Genomic DNA, 6,990 nt, shown 5'->3' on the forward strand with positions numbered 1-6,990 from the left:
TGCCCCTCGTCCCATCGCCCCTTCCCGGGGAGCAAAGCCCGACCCCCCCGGCTCCCCCCTCCTCTCAGGCAGTTGTAGGCAGCGATGAGGGCTCCCCTCAGCCTCCTCTGCTCCAGGCTGAACCCCCCCAGCTCCCCCAGCCGCTCCCCAGCAGCCTGGGGCTCCAGACCCCTCCCCAGCTTTGGTCCCAGAGGTTGGCATCACAGCAGCGTTGCCGCAGGTGTGGGGATGCCATCTGAGCACGTTCACCCCAAAGAGAGGACCCAAAAAGCTCTCCACAACGCACAGCAAGGCATTACCAGCACCAGGTTAAAGAGCAAGGTTGCGCGCGCCAGCGAGGTGCAAGGGGAGGTTTGGGAAAGGCAAACCTTCACTCCTGCCCACGGCGACGCTGACCTTTTCAGAGAGCTACCTCCAGGCACAGAAGAGGGAACGGAGAAGGAGGTCGCACCCGTGAGAAGGAAGGGAAGCCTCCCCCAAAATGCTGTGGCCAGCGAGGCTGAATTGAGATTCCCCTCAGAGCAGGCACATCTGCAAGCCGCCTTCTTCCCTCTTTTGTGCCCGAGGCTGTTAACGGCTCCGAGTCTTTCGCTTTCATGTTGGAATAAAAATATCATGATGTACAAATTATTACTTTGTAATTAATTATGCAGAATAACTAAAGTGAACATGACTTCAGCATTATGACAGCTTTGAAATTTACCACTTTGTAAATTAATAAGTAATGAATCCAGCTTGCTGGGTATAGGTTTAAAATAAGAGAAGGTTACCTAAACTAAAAGAAAGGCTTGAGCTAATTTAGCTACAACAGAGCGAGAAGGAGCCTCAGTTTTTGTTGGCAAGGAGGAGAGAGGAAGAGACACCTTTTGCCTTTTCCCCTTTTCAACTGCAGGAGAAATACCAATGGGATGAGATCATCCCACTCCACACAACTCCTCCTAACCAAGCCTGACTCAGATTTCCCCAGACTTGGCAAGAACCTACGGCCCCGCTGCTACACAGCCAAAGCAGAGCGGAGAAGTACAGACGAGGTAACGGCTGTGAACATGATTTATTTAATCCAGACAGTCAAATTCAGGAAAGATTCTGTGTCAAAAATATTTTTTTTCCTCTGCCCTCGAGAACTACAAGAGTCATCTCTGCCTCAGCCACCTCCAAGCAGCGAGCACGAGGCCAAGGGCTGTGCAAGCACTCGTGGCCAGCAAGCTCACGTTGGGCAGAGCCGCTCGCTCGCCGGTCTCCCGTCCGCAAGCTGAACCCCACAACCCAGGCTCGGACGTGGCCATCGTGGTCTTGACCAATGTTTTGAGCAGGCAAGGTACAAGGTTACAAAGGTAAGCGTCCATCCTCAGCGCTCAATGTGATCTTTGTTGCCGAGCTCCTGCTGCCCACCTCGGGGACATCTTTCCTTTGGCTCCAAGGCTGGGAAGCCAGCCAGGGCTTCTGGTGTTTCCGAGTTATTTCTGACTGCCTGGCTATCCAGGGGCGGGGGGGGGCATGGCACAGCCACCCCAACAGCAAGCATGAGAACGGTCAGTCTCAGCTCTAAAGTCTCTTTAGTTCTTCTAGTCCTTCCCAAGAAAGCTGTTGGGAGACCGAAGGAGCGTCATTACGCAAGTGCCAAATTTTGACATTGCGGTAGCACGGTTCTGCAACGCACGGACCATATTTTTTCTCTCCCTCCCCATCCCATCCGAATGCCTGCAGTCTTTGAGTGTCATTTAAATCATTCCCACTAAACTGGCAGGGCTGTGCCTGAACAGCAAAGCCTGGAACTACAACTGAGAGATGACCTTGGCAGTCCTGGGCAACAGTAATTAGAGTAATTAGTGACACATCCCTAGATGTCAGCCTGCTAGCCAAGGATCTACGGGACACCTGTGGTGCAGGATGTCCTGAGTTAATGACCATCAGCTCTGGGGCATGTTTTTCCCAGCTCTTGCCACAGCAATAAATCATATTGCATGTGCAAGAGGATGCCAGCAAACAGCTAGGACATGGCCCCAAGAAAAGCAAACCCTGCTTTGCTCCATCTGGCAAGCCAATGCAAGTCAGGAGCACTTTGCTCCTTGCACTGGACAGGATCAATGTAACTCCCAGAGCACACAAAGCTTTCCGCTGGTACCAGATCACACCTTTATAGGGGACAAGACAGGCTACATCTACTTCCCCAACAGCAGAATTGCTGCCAGCCTAAACCACCGTAAACACGTCCACAAGCAATGGGAACAAACATTACTTTCCCTCCCAGAGCCGGCGCAGCCATCTTTCTTTTGCATGGGAACACGTTTCCAAAAAGGCCCCTCTGCGCTGTATTTTTCCAATCGCTTTTTTTGTGTGTCAAGCACTGCAAAGTCAGCTAATTTTGGAAGGACAGAGGGGGAGAAGATCTTGGAGGGGGGGGGGAAACTCACACCCAAGAAACCTGGATATAATGTAAAAAATAGCTGACAAGATATTTTGTAATAGCCAGTTCAGTTGGCTAGGCGGTCTCAATCACTGACAAGGTGCTAAAGAGATGACGGGTGGCATCTCAGCACATTTGCATGCCAACAGGTTTCAATGGAAAGATGGTGGAACTTCTCCTCCCAAAAGACCTCTAATTTCCTTAAGAGGAGGGACTGGAAATATATATATATATATATATATATATATAATCAGCCCATCACTGAGCACTGCTGCATCAGCCTACGATTTGCTTGGTGGCTTCCAAGGACCATCTTGAAGAACCCAAGCAAGCCCTGAAGACTGGCAGATGTGCATTTGAACAGAAAATGCTTAAAACATTACGAGAAGTTGTACATGTGTGTTCCTTGGGATGGAAACAACCCGGCAGCAGCCACAGGTATGCCTCTTTCTTCCAGGTAACAGTACTCTTCTTCCAAGAAACCAGAGTTATTCTCCTGCTCAGCCTGATGCAAAGGCTGCCTGCAAACTCTTTGGATTTTGAGGGACTGACATTTCCCAAAGGGGAAAGCAGCATTGCCCACTAAAAAAAAGGCACATCAGCAATAACCACATTGTAATTGAGAGGACAACGATGAAGCAACATAAACCCGGGTGAAGACTTGCAGAAGAGCACAGGTCAAGCCCCAGGACAGTGTTTGGACCACCAGCCCCACCGGGAAAAGGCTTTTTTTCCCCCCCATATTTTGGCTAATATGTTTTGTGGTTACCAGAGGGAGACCACAGAAACACAGTCTGGATTTGCAGGCGGACTACTCACTCCCCTAAACCAAGCTGAAGCCCACCCTGTCTTTCAGGCAGCTGCTGGGAGTTATTCCTCACAGCATCTGATGCTTGTTTGATTAATTCGTGCCTCTGCCTCTATCAGCCAGGTGGGGAAAGTCATCAGTGTTTGACAACAAGGCCAGCGCCTCATTTGGGCTGCATCCTGCACAGCAGCCGCCTCCCTCGCCCCGCTGCAGAGCCAGCCCCGCTCGCCGGCAGGGCTCGGGCAGATTGCACAGGGATGAAGTGTCAGGGCAGGCGGCTGCAGCAGATCGGTGGGATTTAAGGATTAGGGGGAGCGGATTGTCAGATTGGAGGAGGGATCAGTGTGAAGGCTGAGCACGAGAGCAGATGTCAGCCATTTCCCCCACCCTGCTCATCCCCACCCCAACGCTCTCCCCTACAAGCTTTAGCCACTCTCAGCACCCGAGCTCTCCCATCAGCCCTTTTGTCCTTCGCCAGCCTGGCTCTACGGGAGCCAGCTGCCTTCCCCAAATCCACAGGCAAAAAGACTCAGTTAATGTGGAAGATTAAAGGTGCCTATCTGGCTGCCTTCCCCCATTTCTTTTGCTCCTCCTGCATGACACAAGCTCCCTCCACCACTCCACTAAGACAAGTCCTTATCCTTGCAGGGCAAGCACCTGCACACTCATCCTCCTCTTTGCCCAGGCGACAGCAGGTCCTTAATGTGGAAATACAGAAAAGAGGTCCCTCTTCTCCTGCTCTTAACCTTTCCCACGCAAAAAAAATTCTCTGAGTTCCCTGTGGCCACCCACCCTTGTGCTCCCAGAGCCCCCCCACGGCCTCGGTGAGCTGCAGCAGGCACGCCAAGCCCCACGACGCTGGACTTGGGCGCCTGTTTACGTTTAAAAGCAGATCCACAGCCAATTCACTCCCTGCAACATCGGCAGCAGATAATGAGTCCCCAAGGCCTCTTTTCTAAGAGGCTCCAACAGTTTCCTACAAAAGCCCCACGTTAGCAGCTTTCACAGTTTGACCTCTCTCCCTCCTTGCTGAGCAAGCTGGTGCAAACGTGGTTAATGAGCCAGCCTTTTGCAACGGGGCTCGGGCTGGAGCTGAAATAATTTCTGTTGCAATCCAGAGGAGAGGATGCATTCATCACTAGACCAGGTAGCCCCAAGGCTGGGATAAGAAAAGGCTCAGAAGATGGGGAAACAGCACCAAAATGCCTGTGCCGAGCAGCAGCAATGTGAGAAACAGCAACTGGGTACCCTGTTGGCACAGGATGGTCCTTGCAAAATGGGGAAAGGCAGGGGTGAGCAGCTCCACAACCAAGCAGACCTCTCCTGAAGAATTTTCTACGTCAAAAGCTTCAGATAGCGGTGAAATACCAGCCACTTACCGTGGCCACTTCCCAAAGGAGCCGAAGGGGATCCAGCACTCACCTCACACCCTTGACAGCAGGGAAGAGAGGAGCCGCTCGGCGCTACGCGAGGACAGGCCCTAGAGCTAAATCACAGCAGCACATAAAGCAACCAGACGCAAGTTACCAGTGTCACACAGAGGGGAAAAAAAAAAAAAAAAACCAGAATAAAAGCAAAATAAAACCAAATAGGATGGCTACCACCGGTTCCTACGGCCGAGCAGGCTGCCCCTGCTTGAGGGTGACAATTTAAAGGGGGCGGAAAGCAGGACAAATAAATAACTCTGCACCTGTGTTGCTTATACTGTGGACAAGATTTAATAGACAGAGCGTACGGAGTCTTATCAGCACAACTCACGCTCAATAGTGCAAGGGAGGATAAAACCAAATAGGATGGCTACCACTGGTTCCTACGGCCGAGCAGGCTGCCCCTGCTTGAGGGTGACAATTTAAAGGGGGCGGAAAGCAGGACAAATAAATAACTCTGCACCTGTGTTGCTTATACTGTGGACAAGATTTAATAGACAGAGCGTACGGAGTCTTATCAGCACAACTCACGCTCAATAGTGCAAGGGAGGGCATCATACATTAGCTTGCTTTGACCTGCAGGGCCCTCAGTGGGAATTTTCTCTACCACACTGACATTATGTTGTTTAGATGCTATGCACATCTCGCCTGCATGGAAACATGCTGACACTTTGGAGGCTTTTGAATACAGAGAAAGAGCAGGGAGAAAAAAAGATGTCTGGGTCGAAATGTTTCTCTAATAGTTATAGATTTAATTCCACGGTCTAGAGGGAAGGGTGGGAGAAGAGGTTATTTTTCTCCCCCATTTCCTTTTCAAAACATGAAAAAAAAAAAATCTAAAAGCAAATAACCCTCCTGGTCTGCTTTGGTTTTCATTAATTCTCTGGTTTTGCTGTAGCTTTCCCTTTCCCTCCTACCTCCACCACAATACCTACAGGACCCAGGGAAGATTTAGCCAAAACTCTTGATGATTTAGCTTGAATAAGACATTTCTGGGTTCCCCGAAGAAGGAACAAATTCACATCAGATCCCTCGACATACAAGGCAAAATAAACAGGGAAATTATTTGCCCAGCCAACCTGGTATTTTAAATCCTCCCAAAGAACTGGGTTATATCCAGACTGAGGGAGAGTTTTACATATTCTTTCAGGTGAAATTGCTTGTAGCGCCTCAGATTTCACACTTTCCAGCTGTATTTCACCTTAGACACAACTCAGAGGACACCAGCACCCAAACTCAGGAGGGGAGCAAGACAAGGAGGACTAGCAGGAGGCTCTCGTGCTTCCCTTTGGTTATGCAGATTGAAGTGGTCATAAACATGTTCTCCCCAAATGCAGTCAGAGGGGGGGAAAGAACAGTCAGGAGTCATAAGCTGGCCAGTCTAGGTGGGAATTTCGTATTTTGCAAGGAGAATCATGGAATGTTTTGGGTGGGAAGGGACCCCCAGAGGTCACCCAGCCCAACCTCCCTGCAGGAGCAGGGACACCTTGAACCACATCAGGTTGCTCACAGCCCCGTCCAACCTGGCCTGGAATGGTCCCAGGGATGGGGCCTCCACCACCTCTCTGGGCAACCCCTGCCAGGGTTTCACCACCCTCACTGGAAAGAATTTCTTCCTTAGATCCAGTCTAAACCTACCCTGGTTTAGTTTAAAGCCATCCCCACTTGTCCAGTCACAGCTGGCCCTACCTTACACAGCTGATACAAGAGGAAACTTGTACCAAGGGGTGACTGAACTGAGAAACTTAGGGGACACTGGCTGCAAAGTTTGTGCAGGCTCAAGGAAGGATTAGCCATGCATGGAAGGAAAAAAACCTTAGGGCTTTTAGAGGGAAATACAGCAACTCACCAAGCTGACGGTGCTTGGGTGGATTTTCATACAGCCATGCAGCTCCAGGCCTTCCTACAGCCCAAAAAAGTCAGCCAAAGACTTGGTGTGATTTGCTCATGGTCCTTTAAACCAGAGAAATGCCTGTCTATGAGGTGCATGAGAAAAACCCAGTGCTTACCAGCCCACGAGCAAGCAGTCGAGAGTTGCCTGCTCAGTCTACAAAAAGGCTGTGTGAAACACCCCCATCGCTGCAAGTCTCCTGGGTTGGGGGAAGCCTGTTTGGAGGTGGATGACAAGGTGGCCATGAGCCAGCAGGGTGCCCCTGTTGCCAAGAAGGCCAATGGCATCCTGGGGTGTATCAAGAGGAGCGTGGCCAGCAGGGCGAGGGAGGTTCTCCTCCCCCTCTGCTCTGCCCTGGGGAGCACTTGGTCCAGTTCTGGGCTCCCCGGTTCAAGAAAGATGAGGAACTCCTAGAGAGAGTCCAGAGGAGGGCAACAAGGATGATGGGGGGACTGGA

Source organism: Egretta garzetta, unplaced genomic scaffold (genome assembly GCF_000687185.1).
Source record: "Egretta garzetta isolate BGI_Z169 unplaced genomic scaffold, ASM68718v1 scaffold207, whole genome shotgun sequence".
In the NCBI taxonomy this organism is placed as follows: Eukaryota; Metazoa; Chordata; class Aves; order Pelecaniformes; family Ardeidae; genus Egretta; species Egretta garzetta.